Genomic DNA, 24,449 nt, shown 5'->3' with positions numbered 1-24,449 from the left:
CTCACCTCAAGCCTAACTGTCATAGTACTTGCAGTGGATTCTGATGCAGTTTGGAATTTCTGTGTGATGGTCTGCCTATTACACATTACGACCCTCTTCAACTGTCAGCCGTCTCTGTCAGAGGTCGGACTGTACGCTTTTGTGCTGTATGTGCCCCTTCACGTTTCCATTTCACTGTCACATTGGAAACAGTGGATCTAGGGATGTTTAGGAGTGTGGAATTCACTATCATATCAGAAACAGCGGATCTAGGGGTGTTTAGGAGTGTGGAAATCTCGCGTACAGAAGTATGACACAAGTGACACCCAATCTCCTGACCACGTTCGAAGTCTGTGAGTTCCGCGGAGGGCCCCAGTCTACTCTCTCACGATGTTTAATGACTACTGAAGTCGCTGGTAAGTAGTACTTGGCAGTAGGTGGCAGCACAATGCACCTAATATGAAAAACGTATGTTTTTGGGGGTGTCCGTATACTTTTGATCACATAGCGTATATCGAACATGTCCACTAGAACTGTCTCCAGCAGTTGCCAGCGGAGTGAAGGATGCAATTTTAGGTTCTGTAGCCTCTTCTGTTTTGGGACAATGCTGGTTTCCCATGTTACCACAACGACGATGTACACCGAATTCTGTTATCACATGGCTTTCACCTTGTCTGCTAGGTCCCTGTATTTGGCCGTATTACCATCGTAGGTGGTCTGCATATTATGAGTTTTGTGCATGGCGATGTCAATGAGGAAGGTGACTTGCACTGTTCTCTCTTATCACTCTATTACAATGGTTCGTTTTATCGGTTATTATGCTGCAGTTTCATTAAATTCTCGTCTTCTAAAACAGTGAGGGGATAGCACCTGTGGTATAGAGCAGAGACTTTCATTAATTGGTAATGCTGTTCCAACTTCTAGCAGATTATTTTGATGGCCTCATCATGCTTTTTCAAATATTCCTTGGGTGCTAAGGTTCTACACCCAGATATGACGTGTGGTATTCTCTCATATTGATACCTACACTGCCTGCAATTATCATCTATTCCTTGCTCTTTCAGGACACACTCTCGGTAGTCCCTCACCATAGTGACCTGATCTTATATAGTTGTCAGAGGTACTTCTGTTTCTGCAAGCAACCTGTGGCGTCAACTAGTTTTTCGACGCTCGCAAATCAACATTAACCTGTCTGAGATTGTTCGCCTGTTTCCCTTGCAGTTATTTTCTATGCCTGCCTATTAGTCTTAATCTACCAAACAAAATAATTACACGTATAAAATAAATATCGCCATTCTCGTTCATTCAGCACATGGTGCAAATAATTTCATTCAAGTTTTGTATCATATATATGTTCATATCCTGCACGTTCTTGACAGAATTGCGACCGATTTTCAAGTCAACTGCTTTCTGAAATAACGACCAAGAGGATACTTTGTTTCAGTTGCTGGCCTTATTTCACGTCTGTGAATAGTTCTCTTCTTATGGTGTCTTTTCTGGTGCTGTTTGAGAAACAAGAAAGGCTATACTCGATACAGCCAAGAAGGTGGATCGCTTAGCTGCAGCACTTCACATATATCACAACAAAACGCTTATTTCTAGTTTACCATCGTTATGTTCGAATATTCACGACACGCCAATCGGTCAATGAAGGACAAGTATGTCAGGAATATTTTATTACTAGTGCAGCTTTATCATAACGTGTGATTTTATGTCACGAAGAGTGGCTAATTACGCAAACTGAAACTGCAAAAATAAGATTCCCTATGTATTACAGCTGCTTGTCAAATGTCATCTTTTTCGGTGCCAATGGCAAGGACATGTTCTGATAAAATATCGCCTACGTCACACAATGAACCGGAGGCCATTTTGCATCATATGTAAATAATCGTTAAGTTGAGCTGGAATTGTTCGTGAAGTCTTACCGAAACTGCGATCTGGCAATTTTCCAGCATAGCTGCACTGATATAATTATCCCTGTTTTCTCCTTGCTACTCACTGATATCGCATTTGGTTCACTGCTCACAATATTTCCACAGCTCTCAAGTGCACGACTTACTAAATGCTACACCATCGTCATGTGAAGTAAATAAACGATTTTACGTCTTCTGTCCTTACGTCTCCGGGTGGCTTCATCGTGCCTGAAAATGGTTTACCCGTATGGAGAACAAGGGCCACTAGAAGATACGTGAAACAGATTATCAAAGAACTAATGGATAGGTGGTAAGTTGTTAATCTTAATAGTCTATCTACGTTAGTATTTGCTTGATTACACACACACACACACACACACACACACATACACCAATCGCTGCGCTGACATGTTGCGCTGTACGATGAGCTACCGCACCAACTACCTAAGGTATGTCCCGTGATTTTCAGTGACACTTGAGAAGAAACGACCTAGGCCTAATGCGTTTTTGAATGCTTACGGAAGACTATATATATACTCATGTGGGCAGCCTCAAGAACAACGGAGAAAATCGTCTGCCAATCAACCAAGAAAAAACATTGTCATTAGAACTAAAACGACAGCTTCTGATAAACAATGGAAGCTTTTCATGGGATGTTTACAGTGACGTCACTGTCTTTCGGCACAGCACATGTCCTCGCCACAGGCAAACCAAGAACAGCAAGGAGGGCACTTTCTTTCTCAGGGGTGGATACAGAATATTTTGGGGGGAGGGGGCGATGCCGCCCCCCCCCCCTCACCTCCCGAATCCGCCATTGCTCATTCTTCTTCTTTCTTATTTTTCTTTCTTTCCACTACTGCAAATGAACAGCTAGTAAAAATAGCTTCTCAAAATCTATTGGTAGTTTTTCTCTAAAACATAATATCTGAATTCACTGATAAAAAATCTATAAATAAATAATCTGAATATCTGCTTTAACATGAGTTTAAAAACAAATTCAAATTTTCTTTTTATTGTAAGGCAACTTTATAATATTTATTGTGATTTTTCTTTTGGTAGTAGTAACAGTAACAAGAGGTATTTCTTAATCTTAATTAGTATTTTCTCCCAACTGCACATGCAAAACAATCTACTTATTGCTTTTCCTACTTGTATATTTTACAGAGTGCCACAATCGTTGATAGATTCAGACTGGTGTTATGTCTTCTTGTGTAACAAACATATATTACTCAAAATAAGGAGCAGCTTTCCTGTACTTTTGAAGCTTGCTTTCATGATTCATTTCTACAACAATTTATTCTTATTTTACGAACATTAAAATATATGATACTGAAATAGTCTTACTTTTCAACAACATAGTATTAATTGCAAATTAAAGTTGCATATGTTCAACAATGTTAGCAAACTTCTCATTTAACCTGCTTTCATCCACTAGATCTGATCTAGAAGCGATGTTCTGCATACTAACTTATGACACAACCACTTGTTCAGCTGTGCAACAATGCCCCGTTTCTTTATGCCTTCTAAAGAAGTTCATCAAATGGCTATACTGAGGAAGAAACTTATAAAACACTAGAGAAATATTACCAATTATATGTTTTTCACAAGCCACAGCTGGAAAGGCTTCATGAAGATTGCAATAATATTACCATAATGAAATGAATACAATATTTTTAAACTATGATAATAAAATGGAAACTATAAAACACATTGAAGCTAAGCGCTACTACACAATAACACCACAACTATCAAATCAGTACTAGAACATAGTTGTAATTAAATAGCAGAGTTGCTGATGCTGTTGTAATGGCTCTTTCAATTTGCACAAAATTTTGGATGTAAATTACTTCACTGGTAATGAGTGAATCACCTTAGATTGTGCATTCATTTATTTTAGGGTCACAATTGGGAAGTTGTTTTTTGTCTTTAACTGAAGTCTTGGCCTGTCTATGTCTTTCTTGCAAGTGCTGTGTTGATGAACTTCATTTCTCTTTCTGTAGGTCTCATGATGCATCTTTGTGTGAATGAGACAGCTGAATATGAATTGGCCGAAAACAGGCAGAACTCCTAATCAGTAAAAAATTGATCAACAATGCCCCATTTTGTCCTTGAGGTAACGATCCTCATTGGTTTATTTTGCAATGAAAGCACATTAGTGGAGCCTGCAAAGTGGTCCCACAGCAGCAACCCATAGCTGATACGGCTGTGGAACACTGCCTTGTAAACTGTTAATAGGGACTCTTTTAATATGATATACTTTAGTCTCCTCAAGAGATACAGGCCGTTCGACAGTTTGGGACATGTGTTTAGGGTGCTGTTGCCAGGTTAATGTAGTATCAATGAAAATGCCCAGAAGTTTAATGGCTGTTGTCCCTTGTGCTTCTGTAATACTAAGTGTACATATCATCCTCTGTATTTTACACTCATTAATTTTAATTTTATTCATGATAAACTATTCCCTGGCCTTCTTACTGAACAGCCTGAATGATACCCTTCCCTTTTGAGAAGAAGCATGTGTCTTCTGCAAACTGCAATGAGTGCTTAGGGGTACTTACGTCATTACTGAAATTCAGGAACAACAGAAACCCTGTCACATTTCCCTGTGGCACACCATGTTGTAACTTTGTTTCATCTAAATCTGCACCTTGCAATGATACAATATATCATCTGTTATCCATGTATGATTCGAGAGTTTGCAGAAGAGCTCCACCAATGCCAAATGATTTTAGCTTGTTGAGAATGGTCTTCTGTGGGATACAATTGAATGCCTTACTAAGATCCCAAAGTACCAGTGCTATAGACACTTTGTTATCAAAACCCTGACATATCTGTAACTATGGCAAGTACTGCTGTTGTCATTGACCTGTCTTTCTGGAAACTGTGCTGTACATCATAAAAAAGGTTATTTCCTTCCAAATGAGTTAATATTTGATCCCTCATTGTCGACTCCATCACACTAGCTAGCACTGATGTAGTTATAGATGTGTATCTTGACACTTCATTGTAAACTGATACTGTGTGTGTTACTTTTAGGAAGTCTGGAAATTCCCCCGCATTGAGGCTTTATTTACTACTTCCGCCAGTGGCTGACCAATTTCCCAGATTATTGTTTTTAATATAATGCAGGGCATGCTGTAAATACTGGGGCTCCCTGACGATTTGTAGTTTTTACAAATTTTTTTACTGTGAATTTTGGATACACAATGTTCCACATTACTGTACTGCATTTATCTGCAAATTCCATGACATCTCAGGATCTATAGCAAATTTAGAAACTTCACCACTTACAAAATATTCATTAAAGTCATCTGGACTGCAAGAACTAGAGCAAGAGATGTTCATTAAGTAGGTTCCTGTGCTGCCTTGGAAGGATTGTGAGCTGCTTCAATAAATTTAGCACTGCTTTCCTTCTTTGCTTTTTCTGCTTCCTTTCCATTGATGCTTTTGACACATAAATAACTGTAGTATAGGCTATCCTTAGCTCTTTTGACCTAATCATTTGGTATTTGGAAAAAGCCTTTTATTTTAGCTAGTCTAGGGGTATACCACCTCTTTACTTTTACAGTTTTCTGTATGCATTTTGATTTGACAATTGGATGTATCTTAGGTTTTACAGGAAAATTTTCATCAAATTTAACTTTAAATGTCTAGAACAGGCAACTCCATAACCCATATTTCAGCAAGATATAACAGGTAGTGTTACAACATGTAAATCACAAAACAAGGAAGAGAATGACACCTTAAAGACAACAGCTTAACTGCCTAGTTCATTGAAAAGAGGCAGAACACTAAGAAAACAAAAGTTTACAGGATTTTAGTCCTCCAGAAAAAAGCAAAAATCTTGCTGTACCTGAGGTCAGTGAAAGTTGACAGAGCTGTTGCAAGCCAGGGGATAATGAGATATTGTGTGAATGTGACAAATCTTACACTGGGAAAACCATGTGTGTGGTTCAGGAGAGCATTGGGGAAAGCAAACTGCAGTTAAACATAAATCTGTCCTTCTGGAACTCCAGCATTATGGAATTTAACCATAAATCTACAAGATTACTCTGCAATTCACACTTGTGTTTCGTAGAGAATCCATATAGCTTTTTTACTATTTCTCAGCCATTCCATTCTCAAATAGCAGGTGGGACAAATGAACATCCAAATCTTTCTGTGCACACCCTGATTTTATCATAATGTTTTGGAATTGAGAGGAGAAAGTTGGTAATTGTAATTTTGTAAGAAGATCTCCCAAATCCGTGACAATCTCCCCCCTGTTTTGTGATAATGAAAATTGAGCTGCCCTCCTCTGAAGATTTCTGATCTCTTCTGTCAGGATCACATATCGTGCAGCAATATTCCAATACAGGATGGACAAGTGTAGTGTTGGCAGACTTATTAGTAGGTTAGTTGCACCTTTGAAGTGTTCTGCCAGTAAACCACACTCTTTAATTCACCTTCCTGACTACATTTTTTATGTGAAGATTCAAATTAAAGATGTTCATAATTGTAATCTCTAAATGTTTAATTGAATCAGCAGCCTTTAATCATGTAATAGAAAATAACAGATTTTTCTTAATATGCATGTCGAGGATCTGACAATTGTTGTTGTTCAGGGTCATTTACCACTTTTCACACCACAATGAAAAGAAAATGGTGAATGGGCTATTGACATGATGACTATATGTAAAGTACAGCCTTTCTTTGATGTGACACTAGGAGACTGAGTGTGGCAAGCCCAACACCCAAGCTAGTACGCTGAGCGGACCTGGGGCAATCCTGTACAGATTGGAGAGAAAAAACATCACAGTCCCTATCCGAGACTGAACCTGAGACCTCCATGACTTGACAGACCACCATGCCCATACACCATGCAGAAATCTTGTCTAAATTATTTTTTAATTTACTTTGACCTTCTGATCACTTTTCTAGATGGTAAACAACACTGTCTTTCACAAACAAGTTATGAGAGCTGTTTCGATTGTCTCCTAAATCATTTACATAGATTAAGAACAGCAAAGGGCCTCTAACACTTCCTTGGTGAAACAGAGGTAAACCTACAGTTTCACTAGTTAACTTCCCTGTATGACCTGGTGATACAGCCACCAACTAAACAGTCTTGTACAGGTTGTTGTCATAGCCCCTACTCATTAACAACACTTCCTCTGGAGTTAGACAAAAACAAGACGTAGCAACAGACACAAACCAGATTGCTGATTTGTACTTACTTACCAGACATTGCTTGTGATGTGCCTCCAGAGCAGCAAGTTGTAAATTTAGCTTTTTGTGTGTTTTCTTGCGCTTTAATTCTTAAATTCTGTGCACTATGTGTGTTTAAGAGGCGTAAACTTTTGTTTTACTAACTGTAAAGTGCAGATTTGCATAATCTGTAGTGCGGTTGTCATTTCTTTTGAACAGTCAGCTGTACAAAGCTCAGTAATCTATCAGCCTCTGTTGTTGCCATCTCAATAAGGTAGCTTTCTGTACATAGTATTATAGTTAATTCTTAAGTTAGCAGTACTAGGGTGAACAGAATGTGTGCATGCCGTGTGCAGACACAGGAGCAGAGGGCTGCAGTTTGTGAACAGTTGAAGATGCTTTTGGCCTTGGTCAGCTATCCTCAAGCTGCTGCCTCAACGTGCAGTGGTGGTGGAGAAACTGGCACATCACACGGAAGACCAAAAGTGTCGCCTGTTTCACCTACAGGCTCTGCTGCTGAGACTCCTTGCAGAGTAACCAAAGTAGTGATCCACTTTCACCACAGGTTGAGTGGCAGTTGACAAGCGTTCACCTCACTCGAGGTGGAGAGCCAATGTTGAGGCTGGCAGTCTCATCACCTCACCCATTTGCCATGTGAGAGGACAGGTGGCTGCTCCTTCGGCAGCATCCAAGCAGGCACACATGGGAATGGATTTGCTGGTTATCAGGAGATCCATTATAGAAACAGCAGCCAGAGCCAGAAAGAAATCCAATGTGCACTTGGTATGTCTGCCAGAGTGCCTCATCCAAGATGTGGAGGCAGCCTTGCCTACAGCTGTTGAGCATGCAGGTGCAGTTGTTCTGCAAGCTGCGGCTCATGTCAGCACCAATGATATCCGTTGCTTGCATTCTGAGGCCATCCTCAGTTCATACGGGTTGCTAATCCTCAGTCCATACGGCTTGCTAGGAGAAGTGGTGAACACTTCAGGTTTCATGAGTGGGGTGCAAGTAGACTCTCAATTTTCAGCAATGTTCCCACAACTCATGGGGGTCCTTTGGTTTGTTGTCAAGTGGAGGGTCTCAGCCAAAGATTCCGTTGATTCCGTGAGAGACTTCTGGACCTGCATTATGGAATGGAGAATTGTAGAATCCCCCTTGATAGTCAGGGGTGTGCTATGGAAAGGAAGCAGCTAACCACATAGCAAAATACTTGTGGAGTGCCTATTTCTTTCTTTTTTTTTTTTCTTTTTAGGCTGCAGTTTAGTCGGTCCATTGATTCCTGATAGTTGTAGTAGCAGCTTCATGGGGCTACCCCATCCAATAACATAACGTAATTTTATAAATGTCTCTATGGCAACACGTCAATCTCAGAGCTCTGTAGACTGCTAATGTTTTCGCCTGAGACTGTTAGTGCTTTGCAAGTGAAAGCTGGAAACAGTGCCACAAGTTGACAGAGATCTTCTTAGATCATCTCGACTACAGGTGGTAGTTTGAGGTCATCTGATGGATGAATTCTCACTAGCGAGTAAGAAGGGAACGAAATCAGAGTAAAGACACCTCAACTGTCAAAGGTTTAACAGTAAATTACTGAAGTATTTATATCAAAGTTCCTGAATTTATCAGCCTCCAGGAAAGTTGTCACACTCAAATTATTCTTAGAAGCAGGAGCTGGCTGAAATCTGATGTAAAAAGCTGTGAAATCCCTAGCGAGGCATGAAACATATATAAAAAACACAGAGTAGATGACATAAGAGAGAGCACTCATCGCAGTCAACAAAATAATTTTGTCTATCGAGATCAAAATTGAGTCTGCCTGTGAAGTTATCTGGACATGCTTAAAAATTCAACTCAAGTTACTTATCAGATGTTTTTCCAGCTGCCCGATTCTACGGTGACATCTCTGGAATCATTCTATGCTCAGTAGTGGGGAAATACCCAATCATACCCATAGTTGGGGGCGACTTTAACCTACCAGCTACAGACTGGGACATCTATAAATTTATTGCAGGTGGTATGGACAGTGAGTCTTGTGAATCACTTTTCAGCACAGACCTTACCTTACTGATGTTTTCTGAATAGACATGGATTAATGATTACGATATCATAGTGATGACAGCTACTAAACTTAATAAATCCATCAAGAAAGCTACGAGAGTATTTTTGCTAGAAAGTGCAGATAAGTAGTTGTTAGCATTCCACTTACAAAATGAGTGAACATCATTTAGTTTAAGTACGATGGACCTAGAGGAATTATGGTCAAAGCCATTTTAGATCATACCATTGAGAAGTATGTGTTGAGTAAGTGGTTCCAGAAATTGCTGAGGAAGCAGAGACTGTTATACTCTTGTTTCAAACAAAATGAGCCAATGATGACAGGCAAAACTCAGTAACAATTCATGTGGCTGGAAAAAAGAGAGATAAAGAAAAATATTTCATGAAGCATAGAAATAATACCACTGTCACAGCTTAGCAAAAGATCTTACCAAGAAAATTCTGGACCTATGTAAAATCGCTATGCAGGTCAAAGGTTTCTATCCAGTCGCTTGTCAACCAGTCTAGTGTGTCAGTAGAAGACAGCAAAAAGAAACCAAAAGTTTTAGATTTTGCATTTAAGAGATCATTCACGCTGGAGGATTGTACAAACATACATCATTTGACTGTCATACAACTCCTGCATGGAGGACATAGTAACAGGCATCCCTGAGATATGCTGAAGCAACTGAAAGAGTTGGTAACAAATGTCACCAGGGTCAGATGGAAACCCAAGTTGGTTTTAAAAAGAGTACTGTATGGCATTGGCCCCTTACTTAGCTTCCATTTACCACCAATTTCTTGCCTAGTGCAAAGTCCCAAGCAACTGGAAAAAGGCATAGGTAATCTCAGTACGTAAGATGGGTTATACAAAGGACCCATTAAATTACAAGATCAATATCTTTACTGGTTTTCTGCAAAATTCTTGAATATATTCTCGAATCAAATATAATAAATTTTCTTGAGATAGAAGGGCTTTGATCCACAAATCAGCATAGCACTGCTTGTGTGAAACTCAGCTTGCCCTTTTCTCATGATATCCTGTGAACTATGGATGAAAGGCGACTGGCAGATTTCCAGAAGGCATTTGACACATTGCCCCATGGCAGACTGTTAACAAAGATACAAACATTTGGAACAGGTTTACAGATAAGTGAGGGGCTCAACCGACTTATTTAATAATAGAACACAGTATGTTGTCCTCAACAGCAAGTATTCATGAGCACAAATGGTATCATCAGGAGTGCCCCAGGTATTGTGACCAGATGAAACTATTTTTGATTGTTTGGTGAAGTGGCACATAGAAACTGTAACTCATGAAATATTAGTTCACTTTATTATATTAATAAATAAAAGATTTACATACCTTTTACACACTTCTCTGCTGCAGGCGTACTGGATAATTCACAACTGTCACTGACTAACAAAGCGTTACCTGCTGCACTAATTACCAAACTGAGGTACAATGTTCTTTAGGTACAATGTTCAACATTTACTAAACTAAAAGTCCATCAGAATGTTTAACAATTTGTTGGCTCTACACCATGGTGCTAAATCCTTCAGATGAAGTCACAAACTGGATAAAGCACTTTCACTTTCATATTCAGCTCCATATTGACGTCTGGTATGAGGGCACTGCTGTACTGAGAGGAGAGGCGTGGTCTTCAGGAGCAACTCCCATATGTCATAGTAGATTGTAGTGAGACATCGCTAATATCAGTGGTATCAATACATGTTTCCGACTCTGGTGTGGCACCGTGATCTCTGGATGATAGCACACCAGGGTAGTGTGACAGCACCTCTCTAATTATATACATACATAAATCATCTGATGGGCAGGGTGTGCAGCAATTTGCGGCTGTCTGCTGTTGATGCTGTGGTGTGCAGAAAGATGCAATAGTTGACTATTTGTAGGAAGGTAACGAGATGACTTCACAAAATTTCTACGAGTTGTCATGAATGGCAACTTTCTCTACATGTAGTAGGCTATAAGCCAATGCAGATGAGTAGGAAAAAGAGTACCACAATGCCCAAATAAAGCTTAGTACCGTACTGCTTGAAATAGCCACAGTGATTCAATATGTACGTGTAACACGGCAAAACGATATAAAATGGAATGAGCACGTAAGGACAGAAGTAGGCAGGTGAATGGTTGAATTCAATTTATTGTGAAAATTTTAGGAAAATGTGGTTCCATCTATAAGGCAGAGCTCATACGGAACATTAGTGTGACCCATTCTTGGGTGCTGCTCGAGTGTTGGGACCCGCACCAGGTCAGATTAAAGGAAGATGTTGAAGCAATTCAGAGGTGGTCTGCTGGATTTGTCAGTGGTAGGTTTAATCATCACACAGTTATTACGTAGATGGAAGATGAACTCAAGTGGGAATCCCTGGAAGGAAGATGGCATTCTTTTTTGTGGAACACTGTTGAGAAAATTTAGAGAACCAGCATTTGAAGCTGACTGCAAAACAATTCTACTTCCATCAATGTACATTTCACGTAAGGCCCATGAAGATAAGACAACGCAAATTAGGGCTCATACGGAGGCAAAGAGCCAGCCATTTCTCCCTTGGCTACTTGGGAGTGAGGCAGCAAAGGACAGGAACTACTGGTGCAAGACACCCTCTGCGACACACCATACGGTGGCTTGTGTTGTATGCATGTAGATGTAGAAGTTTAAAACCAAATCTCCATTAGCCGCTATGGTACCATGTCATGCCAGTCTCATCCACAGAGGCATAAGCATCAGCACAAACTGTAAGACTTCTGCAAGACCCGTACACCCCCCCCCCCCCCCCCCCCCCCCCCCGCGCCCTGTGCGAGTACTTAGACTGCCACCCAATCATCAGTTCACACACTAGGTTTTACAACGTCCATGCTGGTTGGTCCATCAACTGGAGTTCTTTTGCTGAGCACACTCTACGCTCTGTGTTGTACACTGACCAGTCCTAGCAGTTAATCAATTGGACGACGGCGATGACAATAATGATTTTGGATGCAGGACACTCAACATCATGGCCATTAGTGGCCTGCCATTCACTTGCGGGAGGAGGGGTGGGGGGGGGGGGGGGGGGGGGGGAGTTGACATGAAGGATGTCTGAACATGCAGAATAGTTTATAACATGTTAATGACAATATAATGTAAAGGATAGTTGCTACTCACCATATAGTGGAGTTGCTGAGTCGCAGATAGGCACAAGAGAAAGACTGCATTAAAATTCATGTCCCCTTCCCAACACTTTAGGGATTAGGCCAGATGGAACACAATATTTCAGAACCCATGTAACACAAGTGTCATTGTTGCGAAGTTTGTGATCATTTCTCCAGCTGAACTGAGGGCTGCTGTGATGTCAGCATGTAAGACAAACATAGATAAAGTACTAAAACTAAACTAAACTCCTCCCAAACAGGCCATGGAGGCCCAATGGGACTGACCGGCCGCCACATCATCCTCAGCCCGTAGGTGTCATTGGATGCGGATATGGAGAGGCATGTGGGCAGCACACTGCTCTCCTGACCGTATGTTAGTTTCTGAGACTGGAATAGCTAAAGTACGCTGAACCGAAAGTGGCACACCACAAACTTCACAGAGTGGTGGAACCTCTTGCCAGAGGAGAAAACCATACGTTAAATGGCTATGGCCTATGTGCACTCTGGTTAGCAGTACTTTCTGCCACTGATGAGATTGGCATGAAGTCTCCCATGCCTATGGACTTGATTTGATTGACTGCATCACTAACCATTCAGTCTCCCACTGGGACACAATTTGTCTATCAGATAATGAGATGACAGAATGCAAGGGCACAGCACATTGATGTACAATACTATCTTGATATGCTTCTTTGGTTGCTTTGTCAGCTATGTTTTTTCCCTTTATCCCGAAGTGCCCAGGTACCCAGCAAAAGATCACCACCTTACCATGGTGTTGGAACCACTGTAAGGAGTAGTGGACGAGTTGACTCAATTGGTCTACAAGTTTGATTTGAAAGACCACTTGTAGTACACTGAAAGAATCGGAACAGATGAGAAACCTCATACTGTAATGCCTGTGAATCCACTCCAGTGCAAAAACCCAGTGTCGGTTCACCAGCCTCTGCACACTGACTCTGAACTGGGCTGGTCCAAAGGGTTTCAGTTGATATCCAAATGCTCTCTTGGTGGATAGTGTCTAACATATTGAGGTAGAAAATACTGGCTGCTCCATTAACCATGCTACCATAACCTAAGAGTGGACAGACAAATGTCCTATAAAACTGCAGGAGGCAGGAGCTGTCAAGTCTCCACAACTTCCCACTAAGGCATTGCAAAATATTCAATGACTTGAAACCCTTTGTTCACAGGTCTTTCAGGTACAGGAGCCAGGTTAGTTTAGAGCCAAATAGCAGGCCTAGTGTACGAGAAATGTAAAATATTGTCCCCATGTGTGAGCTCTAGTTGGTTAAAACTTTGAGCACAGTTAAAATTGTAACATGTATTCTCTGGTGAGAACTGGCCCAAGCTTCCAGCCTCCTGATGGCCAGCAGCAGTTGCCCCATTTTTGTTGTAAGATTGGAGGAACAGTAGGGGGTGTCAAGGTCATTCACAAACAAAGATCATTTAACAAGGTTCCTGACTGCAGAGAAGAGGTCACTGACAGTGGCTGCAAAGCAAGGTGACACTGAGTACACTGCTTTAAGGGACCCCATTCTCCTGAATTTAGCACTCAGGCAAACCGCCACAAATAAAACCGTGAAAGCACCAATCCTCGAGGAAGGGTTGGATTAGATGTGGCGCATCTCCACTTAGTCCCCATTCCTGAAGTTGGCGAAGAATGTTGAACCTGCAAGTGTTGTCATATGCTTTACCTAGGTCAAAAAACACACCAACCAAATGGTTTTGGAATAAGAAGAATCCTGTACTGCTGCATCCAATACAATTAAGTTGTCAAGGGTAGAATGGTAGCACTTGATACTGCATTTGGAGCACCACAGGTGACACAGGTTTTTGAGGAGCCAGATGAGGCAGTGATTGAGCATGTACTCAAGGGTCTTACCCATACAACTGGTAAGAGCTACACTCCGATAACTGACGGGGATGATACCATTTCTGGGTTTCCATAACTGAATTAGCATTAACTACTTCCACACTGTGGGGTACTGCCTATCAAACCAGACCTGATGGAAACAGGATAGGAGCTTGGGGCTTACCTCTGGCTTCAGGGCACAGATGAAGGATCATGGCATAATGAATTTGATCTGGTCCTGGAGCAGTGTCTCTGGCACAGCTGATTCTAATTCCCATATGGAGAATAGAAGATTGTAGACCATTGAATTACATAGGAACCACCAGGATAGCCTCATTATCTCCACAGTTCTATGAAACATATAGAATGCAGATGTTCATCTGGATAATGCAGTGATGATAAAATTGTGTTCATCTAAAACCTGAGCTGTGTCTTTTGGGGTGCCCACCAAGATTTCCTTTCTCAACAAGGCCATAAGAGGAGGTGTACTGTCCTTGCCTAAAATTTGCCTTCTTGAGGTGCAGTGTAAATGAACTGATTAATGGAAGTACAAATTCCTTTCCAAAGATTCTGCTCCATACTTTTATCACTTGCCTAGCTTGTGGTGCTGCAGATCTGAAGGCATGAAAGTTTTCTGTAGTTAGAAGATGTTTGTATTTCTGCAGAGTTGTGTGCCTGCCTCTGATTGCCAAGCAACATTTGTTATTTTACCAAGGGGCATGCTGTCATAAGAGGTGGTTGCTAGAATAGGGAATGGAATCTGCAGCAGCTCATTGGATCACACAGGCAATATGGTCCACCATCTCCTGGGCACAACCTTGTTGTTCAATGATGTCCTGCTGGCTGTATCACAACCAGTTTGTCTTTCAAACCACATTCAATAGGCCTGATGTACAAAGCATTGGTCTAATCGTTATTAGGAAATGCTGGAACAAGTGTTCCATTGATGATAACACAACAGATGAATGCCGTAGGGACATAGATATTGACATAAGTGTCGACGGCTATGACCCTATAGCAGTGACATCCAGTCTGCGTGTGATATTCTTCAGTGCAGTATTGATCTTGAACACCTGAACCACTGGGTAGTTGTCAGCAACAAAGAACCAATTTCAGAGATAAAAAATGACAAGGACATTATTAATGCTGTTCCAAATGAGTAGTGAAGCAGTCGATGATGAGAATGATAAAGCTGAAGAAGAAAGTGTAGATGATGATCCCAGTACATGTGAAATATTGAATAATAATAAATAAAGTGACTGTGTGGATGGAGGAACAAAGTGAACCAAACCAAATCGAGTTGTTGCACTTGATGAACATAAAACTTTCACCAAAGAAAGTTGACTGACTTCTTTAAAGCAGCAGAATAATGATGTACTGTAACTTGCAGGCAGTGTTGTAGATTATCATACTGTATTTTATAGTGATCTTTATATACTGCATTGAAACTTGTGTTATTGTTTGGGTGACATTTCAGTGAAGTTTGTCTAATTGCTGTACCCTGTTAGGCAAGTTTCAGAATTTTTTTACTTTTAATGTTCTTTGAATCTTAATACAGTACAGTATGTGTTATATTGCATTATGCGTTCTTCCTAACTTTCCATATGTAGTTTGTCATTATATGGCTCACTCTCAATATTCTGCGGGTACACTAAAACTTGGAAGTAAAGCATGCCCTCCGACAACAGTGTTATATCAGGCTTCTACTGTACATTGTTGCAATAAGTTTATAATAGGTTAACATGGAAGTAATAAATGTCCTGATCATGAGCTTTAACTGCTAGTGTCAAATTCAGCATCATCTGCAGTTGCAGTGTGTCTGTTTCAAAATGTAATGCAGAACATTTTACAACTGTTTAAATGTAATGCAATTAGTTAATGAACTAGCATTATGTCAATCACTGAAATTTACTTCTGCTTCATAAAGATGATAGATAGGATCTGCCATGTCATATATCATGTGCCACTAGCTTTTGCAATCGTACTGGAAACAGTTGTGGATCTTTGCCACTATTACCATCACTATGAGTTCCAGGTGTATCCGCCTGCTAGGGTGTGAGTGTTTGAGTGTGCCAAGTGTAGTGTCGATGGGTGTATGTACTTAAATCAATTGCCAACTGTAGCAGTGTGACCCTGCAACTACAAGCCACTTGTAGGAAGCATGCACGTGAGATGGTCTCCGCTGCACCATCTGCTGGTGACTCATGTCTTTATACGCACGGAACAGCACTGACTTAGTATCACTATGTTCTTTTACTTTGTATTGCTTACATCAGTTGTTCTGTGTATCACTTATGTGGCACCTTCTGTATGGATCTTTTGTCACGTGTGGTGTCACAAGAGTGTTATTCCCGTTATCGCTCAGCTGTTTATGAATAAAGCCACATTTGTTTTACTTGGTTCAATTCCATATATTACTTGGTTACCACACAATTTGTGATGATTTTCGAATGGTTTCCACATGTGCAGTCTTCAAATGTGGTTTCATCAGGTTTAGTCCTTACAGATGTCCTACTGGCCCTGACTGAACAGCTTGCTTTGACAGTGATCACTTTGTCAGCTTCCGTTAACAGACAGGGTACTTTTCCACCAATCTATCCACTCACTTTTCTTCAGTATGATGATTCAGCTGAGGATTGGAAGCTTATGAAGAAAGACTCGGGCAGCATTTTTTGGCTTTTGGTGTGACAAACTCGAATTTGTGGAAAGCCCTATTCCTTCTAAGATGTATCAATTACTGTGTCAACTTTCCCCTTTACAAGAACTGGAAGCTCTCATTTTTGATCACGTGAGCAGTATACTGTCCAACTTCCATGACAAATGAATGCACGTATTAGTGATGCAAGTTGAATTCCACTAATGCTACAAGAAACCAAACCAGTCACATAGGGCCTGGGCAGCCAAACTTCAAGGCCTTAGCTGTAGGTGTCATTTCGTTAATGATGCCCATGATTACTCTCATGCAAGACTCTATGGTGTATGATGCAATTATCTGATTAGCTCCAGACAAGGCAGTGACCCAGAGGGCATTACTCTGTGAAAACACCCCACTGGCAGAAGTTTTTCAAATAGCACAATCTTTTGAAGTTTCTTGGGCAGCGGGTGACCAAACTCAAGCATATGGTGATGTGGCAGTGGTGTCACAAAATGTGCCCACTGGAATGACAGATAGCTTGCACAATTCCACAAAGAAGCGGCAGTAAACATGTGGACCCAACACCGAGCAGACCGAGGCCCGCCCAAGCAGCTGCGACCACCACAGTGGCAGTATCAACATTCTCTGTTTCTGTCTTGTCCTTTCCATTTTGCATGGCAGGGACATTTGGCGTGCCCTGAGTGCTGAGCTATTTATAATGCTTGCCAAAAGAAAGGTTGTTCAGGATATGGGCATAGTTGTGAACTGTCTGATTCCACGTTGTTTATTGACTTAAGTGATTTTCGTCAAGTGCTCTGGCTATAGGGTGACACAGGTCCTACAGTGACATGACTGAATTCTCAAACCTATGTGAGTCTAGGTTCGCCACCACTGACACTAGCCACTTGGAAGCTGATCAGTATAACAAATAGGACATTGCTGTTGGGACAATTTACAGCATCTGCCTCTTACAAATCAGTGGTTCATTCCATTACTTTGTTGGTGGTTGCTGCTGCTTGAGAACTTGTTCAGGATGTACACATTTTTGGCATTTGCATTTTTTTTATCACCAACTCAGTTCACCTTGTGTCTAATCAGGTATCATAATCCCAAGTGGAAACACTGTGTGAGGAATCTTTGGACTTGTTTCTGGAAGGTATTGGGTGTGCTATGAATTTTTCTGCTCACATTTCTTTGGTTTCCACAGCTCAGCCTCAATTTTCTCATGTGTGTCCCATTCCTGTCACCCTGAACGATCAAGTGAAAGCAGAACTGGACAGACTTCAATCACTAGGAGTGGTGCAACCCGTTATGGCTAATAAATGGTCGTCTCCACTGGTCATAGTTTGGAAGCCGTTGGGAAGCTTTGTCTCTGTGGCAACTTCAGTACTACTGTCAACATGCAGCAAATAGCGGATATGTACACTCTCCCATGCCAGGATGAACTGTTGGTGAAAATATTGGGTGGCCAGTACTTTTCTAGAATTGATTTGTCTGAAGCTTATCTGCAGATTCCTATGGACGAAGAGTCTCAGTGAGTTCTGGTTTTGAATACTCCTTTTGGTCTATATACATGTTTATGCCTTCCTTTTGGTGTGGTTACTGCCCCAGCTATTTTCCACCGATTTTTAGAGCAATTGACTATGCCTGTCCTGGGTTGTGTTAACTATCTAGATAATATTGTTTTCAAGGGCTCCTCCACAGCTGATAACTTGAAAAATTTGTTCACTTTTCTGTCTTACTGGCCACAGGTTTACACTGCAACCTCATGAAACCTGTTTTTTTCAATCTTCTATTGTTTATTTGGGGGTTCGAGGATGTGCAGGATAGGGTTCACCCTCAACCAGACCACACCTCTGCTGTTACGCCTATGCCTAGCCCCTCATCCATGAAAGAGTGTCAGGCCTCCCTAGGAAAAATACAATAAATTACTGCCAGCCCCCCCCCCCCCCCCCATGAACCATGGACCTTGCCGTTGGTGGGGAGGCTTGAGTGTCTCAGCGATACATTTGGCCGTACCGTAGGTGCAACCACAACGGTGGGGTATCTGTTGAGAGGCCAGATAAACGTGTGGTTCCTGAAGAGGGGCAGCAGCCTTTTCAGTAGTTGCAGGGGCAACAGTCTGGATGATTGACTGATCTGGCCTTGTAACACTAACCAAAACGGCCTTGCTGTGCTGGTACTGCGAACAGCTGAAAGCAAGGGGAAACTACAGCCGTAATTTTTCCCGAGGGCATGCAGCTTTAGTGTTTCTGAAGAAGAGAAATTTGTTAACATCGAGTATAGATTTAAGTGTCAGGAAGTCGTTTCTGAAAGTATTTGTATGGAGTGTAGCCATGTGTGGAAGTCAAACATGGATGACAAATAGTTTGGACAAGACGAGAATAGAAGCTTTCGAAATGTGGTGCTACAGAAGAATGCTGAAGATTAGATGGGTAGATCAAATAACTAATGAGGAGGTATTGAATAGAATTGGGGAGAAGAGGAGTTTGTTGCACAACTTGACAAGAAGAAGGGACCGGTTGGTAGGACATGTTCTGAAGCATCAGGGGATCACAAATTTAGCATTGGAGGGCAGCGTGGAGGGTAAAAATCGTAGAGGGAGACCAAGAGATGAATACACTAAGCAGGTTCAGAAGGATGTAGGCTGCAGTACGTACTGGGAGATGAAGCAGCTTGCACAGGATAGAGTAGCATGGAGAACTGCATCAAACCAGTCTCAGTACTGACGACCACAACAACAACAACAACAACAACAACTGCCAGGGGAGGCCACAGTGGCCTAGCTGTTGTGTGCCTTGTTATGCAAGAATGTACCTTTCAGATGGAGTTCGGACTGCAAATGTGCTTTACAGATGTTAAAATCCAAACTGCTCTCTAAATCACATAGTTTTGGTGACTGATGCTTTACAGTGCAGCCTTGGTGCATTCCTAGCACACTGATATGCAAACTGCTCTGAATGACCTTTTGCTTTCGGCTCTAAATCTCTAACTCTGAGCCAGCACCATTACTCTTAAGGTGGAAAAAGAGCCTCTTGCCATGCTCTCCAGAAATTTCATCTTTTTTGTATGGCTTCAGGTTTCACCTTACTACTAACCATAAATGCTTGGTTTCCTTGTTTAACCCTCACACTTCCTAGCCCGACAAAGCCGCACATCGCCTACAGTGCTGGGCACTGTTCTCCTACAATTTTGATATCCATTTTCAACCTACATCTTAACATGCCAATGTGGATGCTTCGTATCGCCTTCTGTGGGTTCCGATCCCAACTTTGCTTTGCTTTGCTTCTCTCAATATTGAAATCAAGCCTTGGTCGAGGGTTTCCCAATTACGAGCTTGCGCATAGCAGCTACTGTTGCCGCTGTTATGCGTCAGGTAGTTTAGTTGGTTCAACAGGGTTGGCCAGATAAACCGCCAGGTCGGGCTTCAGTCCCCTGCACAACTATTTTTCCTTAGGGTTTTGCCTCTCTGTTTTTGACAATGTTGTTGTCCACTGAAGACCCCTCTCCCAGAGTAGTCATTCCTGCTGAATTACAGCGTGAGGTTCTACATCATCTCCACCTGGGCCTTTGGGGAGTTTCACACACTAAAATGCTAGCTAGGAGACATATTTTTTGGCCATGGATTGATGGTGATATTGTCCATTTTGTCATGATTAGTGAGCAGTGTACCTGACAACAGGAAGCTCCCAGGTTTCTTTGCGGATCTCTTCTTGAATTCCTATTGGCTCTTGGTTGTGGATGCAGTTTTTCACAGTTTCCTTACACTCTCAGGTGTGTTGACATTGGTTAAGGTCACAATTCATACACTTTTGATGGTTTTTTTCCTACTGAGGGGTTGCCTTGTACCTTAGTTTCCAATACGGGCCCCAGCTCATCTCTCACACCTTTCAACTGTTTTGTTCCCATCACAGCATTTGTCATGTTACAGCTCCTCCATTCCACTCTCAATCAAATGGCAAGACAGAACAACTAGTGCGCATGTTCAAGCTCCAAATGAAAAGGTTTGGTGTGGATTCTTCACCAGATGATGCCCTTCTCCATTTCCTGAGCACCAATCGCTTCATGCTTATCGGGGAGTAGAGCCCAGTTGAGTTGGTTCACAGACAGCAGCCATGCATACCTTCTGTGGCCTGCACCCCACCTGCCGCAGTCAGGTTCATCGAACAGCTTCGCACTGTGATACCCAGTTTAGGAGCGAGGGTTTGGTCACTAACTCAAGTGGATAGGGGCCACTGTTGTCGACTCTCAGGGACACCATCTTTACATCATCTGTAAGGCTGATGGGCAGGTGGCATGCCACTTTGGTCAGTTGTGCCCCGCTAACTGCCAGAAGCTACTGTTGCTGCAGCCCACCCCACTGCTCTCCCGCCTTGAGCTCATCGTCACCTGCTGTGGAGGTGTCTACATCTATATCTACATTTATACTCCGCAAGCCACCCAACGGTGTGTGGCAGAGGGCACCCCAAGTGCCACTGTCATTGTCTCCCTTTCCTGTTCCAGTCACGTATGGTTCGCAGGAAGAACGACTGCCAGAAAGCCTCTGTGCGCACTCAAATCTCTCTAATTTTACATTCATGATCTCCTGGGTGGTATAAGTAGGGGGAAGCAATATATTCGATACCTCATCCAGAAACGCACCCTCTCGAAACCTGGACAGCAAGCTACACCATGATGTAGAGTGCTTCTCTTGCAGAGCCTGCCACTTGAGTTTGCTAAACATCTCTGTAACACTATCACGCTTACCAAATAACCCTGTGACGAAACGCACCACTCTTCTTTGGATCTTCTCTATCTCCTCCGTCAACACGACCTGGTGCGGATCCCACACTGATGAGCAGTACTCAAGTATAGGTCGAACGAGTGTTTTGTAAGCCACCTCCTTTGTTGATGGACTACATTTTCCAAGGACTCTCCCAATGAATCTCAACCTGGTACCCACCTTACCAACAATTAATTTTATATGATCATTCCACTTCAAATCGTTCCGCACGCATACTCCCAGATATTTTACAGAAGTAACTGCTACCAGTGTTTGTTCCGCTATCATATAATCATATAATAAAGGATCCTTCTTTCTACGTATTCGCAATACATTACATTTGTCTATGTTAAGGGTCAGTTGCCACTCCCTGCACCAAGTGCCTGTCCACTGCAGATCTTCCTGCATTTCGCTGCAATTTTCTAATGCTGCAACTTCTCTGTATACTACACCATCATCCACGAAAAGCCGCATGGAACTTCTGACACTATCTACTAGGTCATTTATATATATTGTGAAAAGTAATGGTCCCATAACACACCCCTGCGGCATGCCAGAGGTTACTTTAACGTCTCCATTGAGAACAACATGCTGTGTTCTGTTTAATAAAAACTCTTCGATCCAGCCACACAGCTGGTCTGATATTCCGTAGACTCTTACTCTGTTTATCAGGTGACAGTGCAGAACTGTATCGAACGCCTTCTGGAGGTCAAGGAAAATGGCATCTACCTGGGAGCCTGTATCTAATATTTTCTGGGTCTCATGAACAAATAAAGCGAGTTGGGTCTCACACGACCGCTGTTTCCGGAATTCATGTTGATTCCTACACAGTAGATTCTGGGTTTCCAGAAACGACATGATACGCGAGCAAAAAACATGTTCTAAAATTCTACAACAGATCGAAGTCAGAGATATAGGTCTATAGTTTTGCGCATCTGCTCAACTACCCTTCTTGAAGACTAGGACTACCTGTGCTCTTTTTCAATCATTAGGAGCCTTCCATTCCTCAACCGACTTGTGGTACACGGCTGTTAGAAGGGGGCAAGTTCTTTCGCGTACTCTGTGTAGAATCAAATTGGTATCCCGTCAGGTCCAGTGGACTTTCCTCTGTTGAGTGATTTCAGTTGCTTTTCTATTCCTTGGACACTTATTTCGATGTTAGCCATTTTTTCGTTTGTGTGAGGATTTAGAGTAGGAACTGCAGTGCGGTCTTCCTCTGTGAAACAGCTTTGGAAAAAGGTGTTTAGTATTTCAGCTTTATGCCTGTCATCCTCTGTTTCAATGTCATCATCATCATCCTGGAGTGTCTGGATATGCTGTTTCAAGCCACTTACTGATTTAACGTAAGACCAGAACTTCCTAGGATTTTCTGTCAAGAAGGTACATAGAATTTTACTTTCGAATTCACTGAACGCTTCACGCATAGCCCTCCTTACACTAACTTTGACATCGTTTAGCTTCTGTTTGTCTGAGAGGTTTTGGCTGCGTTTAAACTTGCACTGAAGCTCTCTTTGCTTTTGCAGTAGTTTCCTAACTTTGTTGTTGAACCACGGTGGGTTTTTCCCGTCCCTCACAGTTTTACTCGGCACGTACCTGTCTAAAACACATTTTACGATTGCCTTGAACTTTTTCCATAAACACTCAACTTTGTCAGTGTCGGAACAGAAATTTTCGTTTTGATCTCTTAGGTAGTCTGAAATCTGCCTTCTATTACTCTTGCTAAACAGATAAACCTTCCTCCCTTTTTTTGTATTCCTATTTACTTCCATATTCAGGGATGCTGCAACGCCCTTATGATCACTGATTCCCTGTTCTGCACTTACAGAGTCGAAAAGGTCGGGTCTGTTTGTTAACAGTAGATCCAAAATGTTATCTCCACGAGTCGGTTCTCTGTTTAATAGCTCGAGGTAATTTTCGGATAGTGCACGCAGTATAATGTCACTCGATGCTCTGTCCCTACCACCCGTCCTAAACATCTGAGTGTCCCGGTCTATATCTGGTAAATTGAAATCTCCACCTAAGACTATAACATGCAGAGGAAATTTATGTGAAATGTATTCCAGATTTTCTCTCAGTTGTTTTGCCATTAATGCTGCTGAGTCGGGAGGTCGGTAAAAGGAGCCAATTATTAACCTAGCTCAGTTGTTGAGTGTAACCTCCACCCATAATAATTCACAGGAACTATCCACTTCTACTTCACTACAGGATAAACTACTATTAATAGCAACAAACACGCCACCACCGGTTGCATGCAATCTATCCTTTCTAAACACCGTCTGTGCCTCTGTAAAAATTTCGGCAGAATTTATCTCTAGCTTCAGCCAGCTTTCCGTACCTATAACGATTTCAACTTCGGTGCTTTCTATCAGTGCTTGAAGTTCCGGTACTTTACCAATGCAGCTTTGACAGTTTACAATTACAATACCGATTGCTGCTTGGTCCCCGCATGTCCTGACTTTGCCCCTCACCCTTTGAGGCTGTTGCCCTTTCTGTACTTGTCTGAGGCCATCTAACCTAAAAAACCGCCCAGTCCATGCCACATAACCCCTGCTACCCGTGTAGTCACCTACTGTGTGTAGTGGACTCCTGATCTATCCAGCGGAACCCGAAACCCCACCACCCTATGGCGCAAGTCGAGGAATATGCAACCCACACGGTCGCGGAACTATCTCAGCCTCTGATTCAGACCCTCCACTCGGCTCTGCACCAAAGATCCGCAGTCTGTCCTGTCGATGATGCTGCAGATGGTGAGCTCTGCTTTCATCCCGCTAGCGAGACTGGCAGTCTTCACCTAATCAGACAGCCGCTGGAAGCCAGAGAGGATTTCCTCCGATCCATAGCGACACACATCATTGGTGCCGACATGAGCAACCACCTGCAGATGGGTGCACCCTGCACCCTTCATGGAATCCAGAAGGACCCTTTCCACATCTGGAATGACT

At 42.1% G+C, this 24,449-nt stretch overlaps 1 protein-coding gene and 1 long non-coding RNA gene across 3 annotated transcripts in view; one reads left to right on the top strand and one right to left on the bottom strand.

Moving 5' to 3' along the window:
* Positions 1-24,449, bottom strand: part of LOC124794786 — a 246,117-nt gene that overhangs the window by 170,048 nt on the left and 51,620 nt on the right. The window lies entirely within an intron of this gene.
* The window catches only part of LOC124794787, a 68,508-nt gene continuing 45,957 nt past the window's right edge, over positions 1,899-24,449 (top strand). For both annotated transcript variants that reach the window (XR_007016610.1, XR_007016611.1), the window contains exon 1: positions 1,899-2,202. This is a non-coding gene — a long non-coding RNA (uncharacterized LOC124794787). The remainder of the gene's footprint in view (positions 2,203-24,449) is intronic.

This window comes from Schistocerca piceifrons, chromosome 4 (genome assembly GCF_021461385.2).
Source record: "Schistocerca piceifrons isolate TAMUIC-IGC-003096 chromosome 4, iqSchPice1.1, whole genome shotgun sequence".
In the NCBI taxonomy this organism is placed as follows: Eukaryota; Metazoa; Arthropoda; class Insecta; order Orthoptera; family Acrididae; genus Schistocerca; species Schistocerca piceifrons.
The sequence above is the reverse complement of the archived record's forward strand: the minus strand, read 5'-3'. Positions and strand labels throughout refer to the sequence as shown.